At 34.8% G+C, this 14,018-nt stretch overlaps 1 protein-coding gene across 2 annotated transcripts in view; it reads right to left on the reverse strand.

Moving 5' to 3' along the window:
- Positions 1-14,018, reverse strand: part of USP47 (ubiquitin specific peptidase 47) — a 118,803-nt gene that overhangs the window by 37,988 nt on the left and 66,797 nt on the right. The gene's annotated exons all lie outside the window — the stretch shown is intronic.

Raw genomic sequence — 14,018 nt, forward strand, 5'->3', positions numbered from 1 at the left:
GTGTTATCTCCATGTGGTATACAATTTTGCTACACCTTTTATATTTTCCTTTGGTATTTAGAAAGGTTAGAATTTTGTTCTCGTGAATTTATACTTTTGTTAATGCCCTTAATCTTCATTTTCTCCCTTTTTCTTACTTAAGGTTTTAGTGTCTGGTTTACTAAATGCTATCCTTTGTCTCCTACTCATTCAGCAGTCTATGATCTCATTCTTTCACTTACTTTCCCCCTTCCACTTTTTTGAATGATATTCCGTCTACTCTTAACATATACTGTTCTTCTACTTATGTCCCGATCTTTGTTCATTTAGTCTTTGTTTCTATAATTTAATTAAGTGCTCATAGTCCTTTTGCTGAAGCTTCCCCAGGGATCTCTCTTCAGTGGCTAGAGCTTATCCCCTAATAAACTCAAGAAGGGCTCATGGATACAATATTCAGTAAGTCATGCTCAAGAATGGAATTAATCATTGCCATCATAATTAAAGAAAAACTTGGCTAGGTGTCAAATCCTTGGCCTGTACTTTCTTGAGTTTCTGGAAATTACTATCCTGTTGCCATGATTTGCATGCTGCTCTTCAAAAGTATGATGCCAGCCCAGTTTACCTTAAAGTTGAACAGTTTACCAAAATATGTCTGAGTTGAGTATTCTACATTAGTTTTTCCAAGTACATGGTAGGTCCTTCAAAAGGTAGACTGAAATTTCCCTTATTCCCAGAAACTTTACTTGACTTGTAGTTCCTAAGTTTTGTTCTACTGTTATGGTTTTATTCTTCAGACTCCTTGGACATCCTTTGCTAGTCTTCCCTTTCAGTCATTTTCTCTGAGGTCCTTTTTACTTTCCTTTCATTTTCATTCTATATCCTTCTAGATTTCCATTCTGTTCTAGTCTCTTGAACATTTTATAGTTTATTCATTTCATAGTTTTGTCTTTTTCTTCAATTTCTTTCCTGAGCTTGATCAATTCATAATGTATTTCCTTTTTTTTTTAATTTCTCTCAAATTTTTGGATAACAAGTTTTATTTTGAGAATATTTCATTTAGTCTAGAGTACTGTGTTACAGTATTCTTACGTGTGGTTATTTTCCTAAGAGCTTTTTTCTTTTTTTTAAGCAGGGTAGATTTTCATCAGCTGAAATGCTTTATTATTTTTTGAAATGCTTTAATACATACTTTAACAACCGTGCTGTGTAAATTTGATTTCCCCAACCACCTCAACATTTTGTGGACAGCATTCTTTATTTTGAGAGTACCTCAAACTTTTATCAACTTAGTGAAGCACAGGTTCTTAAATGGGTAATGGGAGTGGAGAGCTTGAAGTCTTCTTTCATTCTGCAGGAAACTTAATTTTTCTCTTTGTCCTTGTTTTCTCTTCACCACTATGACTCATCTAGATGCATAATGCTTCTCTACTTCTCTCCAAAAGGCAAAATTCCTCTTCTCACTCTAGAACTCCTTCCCTGTAGCTGGTGCTATAAACTCCCCGAGTCCCATTTGGCACTCACTCTTTTGGCATGTACTACTGTACCTTCTCATTTTGAAGGTGAGTTTTGTCTTTGTTCTGTTACGTCCTTCGATCTCTTCTCTATTTCATAGTTTCAAAGGCTTTCCACTGTTGGAACGTGGTGATTATTTTGCTATTTACAGGTAATTTGAAGTTTAGGGTATTTAGTCTCCTAGTAATGCAGAATTTATGGGTTACCTGGGTTTTATCTGTATTCCTTTTAGTCTATGGTTTTGGGGGTAGAACGTGTAGAGATATACAGATTCAGGCAGCCACCATTATCCTCCAAATCCAGAAGCCAGTTAAAATTATATAATAATAATTTTCTGTGGCTTCCTAATTCACTTTTTAACAAGATGGCTCCAGGTTAATTATAAATAAGATTAGACAGTTATAAAAATTAGCTTCATCTTCCAATGAACAAATAAATTATATAAATGATGGGCTAACGTGGCTGTATATATTTATCTTCACCTTAATGTGATGTAGGAGAATTAAGAAACATCATGCCAAACTATATTTTACATATTAAAGAAAATAAACTATGGATCATAAAAATAGAACAAAATACTACAAATACTGTACCATGATTAATATACACAAAAAATTTTGCTCTGGTTACTAACAGCTATCCTCTTAAGTATGTTAAATTATTCATGTATCGTGCTTCTAAACTAGCTTTGGGTTGACTATGGTTGTTTTTCATCATTCCAGGGTGAAGATAATAGATTTATTTTCTAGAGCTTACTCCTCACTATTATTTAAAATCTAATTTGCACGTTTTTATAGTTTTCAGAGTTCAGAAGAGAACACAGAAAATTCTAACATGAGTTATTACAATTTCATAGTTAATGCAGAAAATCTAGACACAATGCAATTATAATGCGTACCCAAGGAATGGCACTATGAATTCTTTTTTTTTTTTTTAACGCTTAACCTGTATATAAAATTCTTCTCTCATCATTCGGTGTCTATTTTGAATGAGGAGATGGGTGCTAAAATAAGATACTTTATTTTAAAATCGAACAAAGAAAAAAGATAAATCAGAACTGCCACTGGTAACTACTTCCTAATTGATTTTAATGTACATAGCAATCATGTGCTATTTATATAAAGTAACAGGTCTTCCTTACAGATATGTTCAACTCTCTTTCCCAGGATATATACTTTTTGTTTTGTTTTAATTAGGAAAAGAACTTTTTCCTAAGCCATTCAGTTTTTCTAATCGCAATTTTTGAGATGATTATAAATTCACAATGATAGGAAATAATATACAGTCCCTTGTACACCCATTTCCTTCAATAACATTTTGCAAAACTATAGTATATTACAATCAAGGTATTGACATTGATATAATCTACATTATCTTATTCAGGTTTTCCCAGTTTTAATGTACTCCTTTGTCTATACATGTGTATTAAGTTCTATATAATTTATCCCCTGTATAGGTTCAGTATTCACCACCATAGTCAAGAGACTCAACAGGTTCTATACAAGGATCCCATTTCCCATCCTCTGTCCTTCCCCTGGCCCTATCAAACCTATAAGCTTTGATTAATCTGCCCCTAATTCTAAATGTCTGCTAACCAAAAATGTTATATAAATAGAATCATATCATCTATAACCTTTTGGGATTGGCTTTTTTTCACTCAGCATAATTCTCTAGAGATTCATTCCAGTTTAGTGTGTATCAATAGTTTGTTCTTTTTTGTTGCTGGATAATATCTATGGTTTGTATGTACCAAAGTTTATTAAACCATTCACTCACTGAAGGGCATCTAGGCTGATTCCAGTTTTCCATCTTTAAAGATTCCTTCTTTATCTTTTCCAAAATAAAGATGCTATGGACACTGGTTTATAGGTTTTCACGTGAACATGAATTTTCATTACTCTTAGATAAAGCAACCAAAAGGACTATTGCTGGGGTTTACAGTAAGTGTGTATTAGTTTTACAAAAAATTCCCTGTAGCATTTCACATTCCCATAAAATATTTGAGTGATCTATTTTCTTCACATTGTTACCAGCTTTCTGTGCTGTCACTATTTATTTTAGCCATTCTGTAGGTAGAGTATCACCTTCATTGTGGCTTGAATTTGCAATTCCCTTAGTGATAGTGAACACCTTTTCCTCTATTTTCTTGACACCTATATATCCTCTTTGATGAAATACTGTGTTTTGCCAATTGTCCAAATGGGTTGTGGGTTTTAACTATTGTGTTTTGAGGCTTCTTTATATATTCTAGATATCATCTCTTGTCAGATATAAGGTTTGCACATACATTCTCAAAGTCTGTAGCTGCTCTTTTTATCCTCTTTCCCTGGGCTTTCAGAGAGTAAATGTTTTAACTTTGATGAGATGCAACTTGCAACTTCTCCCTTTGCGGACTGTACTTTTGGTATCAAATCTAAGATCTCACTGCTTAACCCTAGATCTGGAAGACTTTTTCTTATTTCTTTTTTTTAAAGATTTTATTTAATTATTCATGAGACACACACACAGAGAGAGAGGCAGAGACACAGGCAGAGAGAGAGAAGCAGGCTCCATGCAGGGAGCCCGATGCGGGACTCGATCCCGGGTCACCAGCATCAGGCCCTGGGCCAAAGGCGGCACTTGTCTGCCTTGGGCTCAGGTCATGATCCTGGATTCCCGGGATCGAGTTCCACCATCGGGCTCCATGCATGGAGCCTGCTTCTCCTCCCTCTGCCTGTGTCTCTGCCTCTTTGTGTCTTTCATGAATGAATAAATAAAATCTTAAAAAAAAAAAAAAAAAAGTTGTAACTTTACATTTAAAATATCCATTTTGAGAAAATTTGTGTAGAGGTGTAAGGTTTAAGTAGAGGTTCACTTTTGTGCATATGGTTGCCCAATTATTCCATCATTATTTGTTGAAAAGGCCATCCTTCTCCACTGAATCACTTTTGGGCCTTTCTCAAAAATCCATTGGGGCATATTTGTGCAAATCTATTTCTCAGCTTTCTGTTCTGTCCTATTTATCTATATGTCTACCTCTCCACCAACACCACCCAGTCTTGGTTACTGTAGCTCTGTAATTTGTAAGTTGTTATCAGGTAGACGGATTCTTCCCACTTTATTCTTTTCCCAAAACTCTCTTCACAAGTCTAGCTATTTGTTTTTTAAAGAGTTATTTGAGAGAGAGAGAGAGAGAGAGAGAGAGAGAGAGAGAGAGAGAGAGATTGAGAGAACTAGTGTGTGTGGGGGTGCAGAGTGAGAAGCAGACTCCCTGCAGAACAGGGAGCCGGACATGGGATTCTATCCCACAACCCTGGGGTCATGACCTGAACCAAAGGCAGACACTAAAACTAAGTTACTCAGGCAACCTAAGTCTAGGTATTTTTATTCCCTTGCCTTCTTCATAAATTTTAGAATGAGCTTGTTTATATCATCAAAAAATCTTGCCATATTTTGAGGAGAAGGGTGTATTAAAACTGTAATACTGAGGAAAGCCAACATTTTTACTATGTTGAATCTTCTAATCAATGAACACACTTTCCATTTATTGAAATATTCTTTTCAGAATTAGTTGTTTCTTGTACATTAAGTCCTATACATATTTTGTTAGATTTACTCCTAAAGCGTTCCCCCCCCCCATGTTTGTAAATGGTATTGTATTTTTTTCTTAAGATTTTATTTATTTATGAGAGACAGACAGAGAGAGAGAGAGGCAGAGACACAGGCAGAGGGAGAAGCAGGCTCCATGCAAGGAGCCTGACGTGGGACTCGATCCTGGATCTCCAGGATCACGTCCTGGGATGAAGATGGCGTTAAACCACTGAGCCACCTGGACTGCCGCATGGGTATTTTGAATGCCATTTTCCACATGTTATTTGCTAGTTTTTTTTTTTTTAATTTTTTAAAAAGACTTTATTTATTCATGAGAGACAGAGAGAAAGAGAGAGAGAGGGGCAGAGACACAGGCAGAGGAGAAGCAGGCTCCATGCAGGGAGCCCAATGTGGGACTCGATCCTGGGTCTCCAGGATCACGCCCTGGGCTGAAGGCGGCGCTAAACTGCTCACCCACCCAGGCTACCCTTGCTAGTATTTTGAAATGTAACTAATTTTTGTATGTTTATCTCATATCCTGCTAGCTTGCTAAACTGACTTATTCTACATATTTTTTTTGTGGGGGCCTTGGGATTTTCTACATTAAAAAAGTGTTCCCTAAAAAGGAGGGGGGGGGGCAAATTAATTTCTTCCTTTAATTGGAATGTTCTTTATTTCTTCTTCTTCCTTTATTGTACTGACTAGGACTTCCAGTACTATACTGATTAAGAGTGGTGAAAGCAGACAGAAATCCTTGCTTAGAGACAAACTTAACAATCTAGGGGGAAAGCATTTAGTCTTCCACCATGAAATATTATGTTAGCTAGGCTTTTGGATCATGTTCTTTATTAAGTTGAGAAAATTACCCTCTATTTTCAGTTTTCTGAGTTTTTTTTTTTATCATGAGTAGATACTGAATCATGTCCAGTGTTTTTCCTGAGTCCAACGATGTGATGGTGTGAATTTCCTTCTTTTGCCTATTAATATGGTAGATTACTCGAATTGATTTTTAAATATTGACCAGTTTTGAATACCTGAAATGAACCCTACTTGATCATGGTATATAATTCTTTCACATACTGTTTAATTCTGTCTACTGATATTGTAAGGATTTTCCCATCCTATATGAATTAAAGATACTGGCTTGGTCAGTTTTGCTTTAACTTTTTTGTCTGGTTTAGTATCAGGATAAGCTAACTTAATAAATTAAATTGGGAAGGCTTCCCTCCTTTTCTATTTTTTGAAAAAAAAAGATTGTGTAGAATTGGTGCTCACTGTTCTAAAATGTTTGATACAAGGCTCTAGTGAAATCATCCCAGTGTGGGAGACTTCATTTTTGAGAAATTTTTAATTATGAATTTAATAGCTTAACAGTTATAGGGCTTATTCAAATTACCTAATTCATACTGGATGAATTATAGTTTGTGCTTTTCGAAATATTGATTTATTTATCAAATTTATGTGTGCAGAGCAGTTTGTTGTTGCAGTCTCTTATTATCCTTTTGATATGTGTATGATCCATAGTAGTAGTACTCATTTCATTTCTAATACTGTAAATTTTTGTCTTTTTTTTCTGTTGGTCTTCTGTATTGATCTTACCAAAGAATTAGCTCTGTGTTTCACTAATCTTCTCTCATTTTCCTAATATCAGTTTCATTGATTCTGTCCTTCCTCCTTACTTTAGGTTTCTTTTGCTCTTGTTTTTCCAGGTTAGCTGAAAACTTAGATTATGGATTCAACACTTCTCCTCTTTCTTACCAATGTAAGGATCTTAGTAAAGGTGAGCATTTAGTACTTTAAGTTCCCCTCTCAGAAATGTTTCAGCTGTGTCTCAAAAATTTTTATATATTTTCATTCATTTCAAAGTGTTTTGTTGTTTTTATCAATTTTCCTTGAGGTCTCCTCTTTGACTCATGGATTATTTAAGTATATTGTGTGTTTTGCAAGTGCTTGGTGGTTTTCCAGTTATGTTATTGTTACTGACTTCCAACTTGATTCTACCGTTGTTGAAAAACATACAATGATTTTAATTCATTTAAATCTGTTGAGATTTGTTTTATGGTCCAAGGTATATGGTCTTTCTTGATATATATAGTCCATTAAAAAGAGTGTGTATTCTGCTGTTGTTGAGTGGAATGTTTTAAAAATGTCTATTAGTTCCAGTTGTTGATGGCGTTGAATTCTTTATTTGCTAATTTTCTGCCTAGAGATTCTATCTATGAATTATTGACAGAGGGACAGTAAAGTCTCCAACTATAATTATAGATTTGCCAATTTCTCTTCATTTTGGACAGTTTTTCCTATATATTTTTTAGCTCTGTTATTTGGTAAATACACATTTAGGATTGCTGTCCTCTTGAACTAATAACCCATTTATCATTATGCCCCTTTTATCATTATCATTAATGCCCCTATTTCTAGTAATTTTCTTTGTTATAACATCTACGTTAACTGATATTAATATAGTCATTTCCCTCGATTAATGTTTACTTGATATAACATTTTTCTATCCTTTTACATTTCAGCCTGTCTTTGCCAATATATTTGAAGGGAGTTTTTATACACACAATTGGGTCATGTTTTTAAATCTGATATGCAAATCTCTATCTTTTATTTGGTATAATTAGACCGTTTACATGTAACAAAGCCTGCTATTTGTGTGTGTGTGTTCTTTCTCCTGCTCTCCTGTGGATTACTTGTACATATATTTTAAATTCTATTTTGATTTATCTAGTTTTTTGGAGTGTTTCAGTGGTTGCTCTAGGTATATTATATATACGTAACTTTCATCCTTTTACCAGTTCAAATGAAGTACAGAAATCTTACTTCCCTTTAAGTCTTTTTATCCTCTCCCATTTATAATTGTCTTAAATATTTCTTCTGCATACATTTAGAACCATACCAAACAATGTTATAGTCTGGCTTAACCATCAAACATAATGTAGGGGGGGCACCTGGGTGGCTCAGTTGGTTAATAAGCCTCTGCCTTCAGCTCAAGTCATGATCTCAGGGTCCTGGGATCAAGTACCGCACTGGGGTCCTTGCTCAGTGGGGAGCGTGCTTCTCCCTCTCCCTCTGCTTCCCCTGCTTGTGCTCTCTGTCAAATAAATACTATCTTTAAAAAATAATAATAATGTAGGAAACTTACAAGAAGGAAAGCCTATTGTATCTACCCAGATTTTCAGCTTACCATGTTCCTTCTTCATTTCTAACATTCCTAGATGATTTCCTTTTATTTTTTCCTTTCTGTTTAGAGAATTTCTTTAGCCATTTTTTAAGGTGGTCTATTAGTGGCAAATTCCTTTAGTGTTCCATTATCCAGGATGGGTTTGATTTCCCCTTCATTCCTGAAGAATATTTTCACTGAGTAAAAGACTATCATTGACAGTGCTTTTCTTTCAATACCTGAAAAATGTGCCACTTTCTTCTGGTCTCCACTGTTTTTGATGAAACATTTGCTTATGAGAAATCAGAGTACTTTTCAGCCTGTAAGAAAAGGCGTATTTCTCAGTTGCTTCTCTTATTTTTTTTGTCTTCAGTTTTCAGAAGTTTGACTATAGCTGGACTTAATGCAGAGTGATTCTGGCTTATCCTATTTAGGGTTTGTTAGCTTCTTGGATGTTACAGCTTTATGCCTTTTGCCAGATTTGGGAATTTCTAGCCATTATTTCTTCAAGTATTTTCCAGCACTGCTTTCTTTTTCCTCTCCTTCCAGGACTCCAATGACACAAATCTTAGTTCTTTTATTATAGTCCCCAAAATCCTGTTGACCTTTTAAATTTTCTCTCCAATCTGTTTTTTCTCTGCTGGTTAGACTGGGCAATTTCTAAATTCTATCTTCAAGTTCATGGATTCTTTCTGCTGTCACCTCCATTCTGCTATTGGGTCTATTGGTCAAGTTTTCCACTTTGGTATTGCATTTTTCAGTTCTAAATTCCTTTTTCATTTCATTTTCCTTTTATTTTCCTTTTTATCTGTATTTCTTCTTTTTTATCGGTATTTTTTCCCTTCATTTCCTTTTTATTTTTTTCTATTTTCTCATTTGTTTCACATGGGTTTGGGATCTCCTATTTAAGTATTTCTATGATGACTGCTTTAAAATATTTGTCATATAATTCTAACATCTATCATATTAGTGTTTGTATCTACTGATTGTCTCTTCTTTCATTCGAAATAAGATTTTCCTGGTTCTTAGTATAAAGAGTGTTTTTTTTTCTATTGAAACCTGAACACTTTGGATATTATGAGTTTCTAGACCCAAATTTAAATCTTCTGGTTTACTGGCTTCCTTTGACACTGCTCCAGTGAGAGAAAAGGTTCCTGATTCATTACTGCCAGTGGGAAAAGTCCAGGTTTCCCACTTGGCCTCCAATGACACCTGAGGTGAGGGGCTCTTCATTACTTCAGGGCAAGGGTTGGGGTCCTGGCTGCTCAGTAGGCCTCTGCTGATATAATCTTGGCTATGAGGGGTAGGACGGTCTCCGTACAGCCCCTTATAGCCCCTTACAGCCTCCACTGACACCGTAGTGGGAAGAGGCTAGTCTCCTTACAGTTCAAAGATAGCAAAATCCTGACTCTTTACTAGGCTTCTTCTGACATCAATGGTGACAGATAGAAGCATCTCCTCACTATGAGGTAGGAGTGAAAGCTAGGCTCCCCATGTGTCTCTAATGACAGTGAACCAGAGGAACAGGAGAGTAGTTGTGGGGAGATTTGTTACTGCCCAAGAGGGATGAAACCCCTGGCTATCTATTCCGCCTTCTCTGTAACCACCCAGGCAAGGGGCTAGAAAGCCTAGTAACATCTTCATGAGAAGAGAAGTCTGGGCTCCCTATTCAGCCTCAGCTGGCATGGGGTGAGATGGGGGACACAGTCTTTCTGTGGTGTTTGGCTAGAGCAGATTGGGCACTGTCTAAAAGTTTTCTGCCTTGCTAGGCTGTCTCTTTCCTAGTCTTTTGGCTGGAGACAGCAGACTTTTCAGTCTATGCCTGTTGCTGTTTCCAGGCTGCTGGAGCTCCAAGTTTGGGCTATATTAGGCAAAAAGAAAACCCAGGGAACTCACCCCATGTCATTCCTTGAGTCCTGAGGTCCCTAGTCTTTATGCCTTTTCTCCACCTTTCAGAGTCTTCTTATGTTTTATTTTATATATACTGTTCAAGATTTTCAGTTGTTTTAGCAGGAGGAATAGGGCAATGTACATCTACTCCATCTTCCTGAAAGCAGAAGTCCCCACTTTTTAAACTGGTTCCCACTATGTCCAACCACACAAATTCCTGGAAAAATGAGGGTAGAGTCTGTGGAAGAGATTTTTCTTTATGTGATGCTTACATATTTGGACAAATATGGACCAATTCACCATCCAAATGAGTTATGTGGTTTAGCCAGACATTTAAGAATGTCCAAATCATCTGTTAATTCCAGGTAGAACGTATGATATAAACTTGTGCACACCAAACATTTGAAATGCTTATGATTTCATAAATACTTATGAATTTAACAGTTTTTCACTCAAACTTTAAAATGATCATTAAACTATGCTTACTTAGGGCACAGAAGTCTTTCACATAATCTGATCTTTCCAAAGACACTATATGGAACTATATAGCTGAACCCAATCTCAGACTTCTGAACACATTTTGTGATAATAAAGATATTGAAGTGTACTTATCTAATAATAGAATTTACAATATATTAAAAGAAAATGGCCTATAATAGTACCCACTGCATAGAGTAGGCAATTCAATAAATATATGGTAAAAGATACTCATGAAGACAGTATCTAAAATTTACTGTTAAATAGAAAAGCTCCTCCCTAGTTAATGTCAAACATAAGAGGTTCTATTGTTTTTAATTTGTGAAATATGCTTTCATAGTCAACCAATAAAAATTATACTTCCAATTTTTATGTATTACTAGTATGTGTTTAGGACTATCTCATTATAAAAAGTATGTTTTCAATGTGCTTGGCAATAAGCAGATTCGAGGTTTATTTGATAATGAAATTCAGAGAGATTAGTTTAGACAGCTCTAATCAATGAAAATAAAAGGTTCCGGTTTTCTCTCATAAACCATTAGAAAGAAATTTCTTTAAAAAGTTAATACAAGGAATTTTTCAGCTGATATTAATTTTTCAGGATTAAGGAGATACGGAAAACAACAGTAAATTATAACACATATTTTAGGATTCTCACTCACCCTCAACATCCCAAGGACATAAACAGTAATGTAATAAAGTACAGATAATCCTTAAGTCACCTTATTCTAGTCCAGAGCTTCCCAAAATATGTTCCTCAGAATTCTAGTGTCCCTTAAAATAGTCACAAATATCCCACAGAGAAAGAAAACGTTAGGTTAAGCACAGTTAAGCAAATTTCTCTATTACAGGGATCCTCAGGGCATTTAAAATAAAATATGCACAGTAAACATCTCAAAGAGGATTACAGTTGCATTGTTTCCCAAATTTAATCAAGGAAGCATTCTCCTAAACTTCTATTAAATCTTGTGGGAGAGGAGTGTGAAAAAGAACTCCGTCTGAGAGGTTAAGAGTGGCAAAAGAGTCCCTAATCATGGATTCCCTACGTGTCCAAGTAAAAAGGCCAGAAACGTAATAAATATCTTAGCTATAATGACTAAAAAATAGTTCAACAAAGAAATTATGAAAAGCTTTTTTAAAAACTGTAGGCAATTCCTTGCAATCATTAAAAAAGCAGTCTGCTATCAATCAAGCTGAAAGAGGACCATGAACATTTATTATAAATATCATAATGATAAATTAAGTGCTAATTCCATTTATATATTAATCTCAAATATTACTCAAGTTAACTTATTTGAACACAGAGGATAAATTGGATGTTTCAGATGACGGTTAATAAAAACACTTCAATTTTTAATAGAACCTCACTTAATTGCCTGAAATTGAGCATCAGGTTGTTAACCTCACTATATATATATATCTATTATATTGTGGCTCACTGAAAGAATGTAAACAGAACACAGAATTATCAATGTTGTGTATGTATGTACATGTGTTTATGTGTATACATATATCCAATAAGACAAAAATACCAGAATCCATCAATAAAAATAGGAAAATAAATTTTAAAAGAGTTCAATCCAAATTAAGCTAAGTATTATATATAGTCTGAGTGATATTTAACTAGATTTTTTATAATCCACATTTATACCTAATTCTTTTTAAAACACATTGAATTAACAAAATACACAATGGCAAGCAGTGATATAAAACTATTATTAGATGCTGTGTGATGACTTCTGTGGATTTAGAAGTGTAGGTTACAGGTTTGAATTCAGAAAATGATGGGAATTCACTTACCTCTAACTAAAGTTCTCTGAAGGTAGTATCCTCCTTAGAACCCCTATCTTGGGTAGTTTACCTGCTGTAATTTCCCTAAAGAGATTCCAGCAAAGTCTAGCAAGTTTTAAGTTCCCTTCTGCAAGCCCTATTAGCGCATGTCTGTTATATAAACTTGCTCACATACTGCTTCATAGCTCTAACTTCAATTCTCACTGAATGACCACCACCACTACTACCACCACCATCCATATATCAATGGAAGACACCACCTTTGGAGAACTCCATTTGGAAATGTGTCTTTTATTCACTTCTCCAAAACTATCCTCCAAAGTGCCCCACTGCTGCTATGTCTATAACATACTTGACAGTGGTGGGAATTCAGCAGGTGAGAAAATGAGGACACAAAGATTTAGCTAAGCAACTGGACTTGCTGACTGTTCAAATACGATATTCCAAAATAACACAACAAATATCACTAGCTTCCTCAACATACAATCTGTAAAAACACTAAACTGCACATATGTGTGAAAAATCTCTCATAAAAAAATACTTTCATAACCAAAGCAGAAAATATTGTCTTTATCACCTGGGACTACCAAATATTTCTCTAGTTTATTCTGCTAATGAAGTGCCAATATTTAAAAATGAGTTAGAAAATAAGTTAAAGACAAATGTTGATGATTTTTCATTATGCCACTCCTACTTTAAACTGAAGAAAGAGAAAGAAAGAAAGAAAGAAAGAAAGAAAGAAAGAAAGAAAGAAAGAAAGAAATAGATAGATTGGTTAAAAAAAATAAAAAACAAAATGAGCCACTCAAACCAAGGCCAAGCTCATACACCTAGGATGGCAGTTTACAAAAGGTACTATTAACAAAATTTTTCAAATCTATAAAGGAAACTGAAACATAGTATAGGAAAGAAGACTTGGTGTTATATGATCTAGAAAAAGTCTTCTTGGATTCCAACCAAGTGATTCCATAATTTATTATTGATAGCCAAATGAAAGTAGGAGAAAAAAAGCAAAGGGAACCAACTGTCTTAGAGGCCAGAGGACCAAACCATATTTGAAGCACTATTTTAGAGGATAAAGTATGGAGTAACTTTAAAAACACTGATTTTAGCTACAAGCCACCGTAAGCTTGGTAATAACATAAATAAGGCCCAAAACAATATAGCTCTGAAAGTTTCCCCTGGCTCCTAACAGATTCACAATAAATGTTTCTGAATATTCCAATTTTAAAAATCAACTCTTTCCATAGCTCTCCTTTGTATCAGTAAACACAATAAAATGCAGTAACAAAATTATCAAAAAGCAATTAAAAACGGATAATATGAAGAACAAGAAAATCTTACATAATCTCTCACTTGGATTCTTAGTATATACATAATCAAGCTAATTTTTAATTAATCAATTAACATATCAGATTCTTCAAGTTCTTGTGTTCCTACAATGTATGGTTTTTAAATTAAATTTTAGAATAAGGATGTTCTTTTTAAAAATGTGGCCTCTGTTTATCATAAAAACCAGAGGTTATTTTTTCCAGTTTTAAAAATATATGGAACAGGGGCACTTGGGTGGCTCAGATGGTTAAGCATCTGTCTTTTTGGCTCAAGTCATGATCTATCTGTGCCCTGAGATCAA

This window comes from Vulpes vulpes, chromosome 11 (assembly GCF_048418805.1).
Source record: "Vulpes vulpes isolate BD-2025 chromosome 11, VulVul3, whole genome shotgun sequence".
NCBI classification, from domain to species: Eukaryota; Metazoa; Chordata; class Mammalia; order Carnivora; family Canidae; genus Vulpes; species Vulpes vulpes.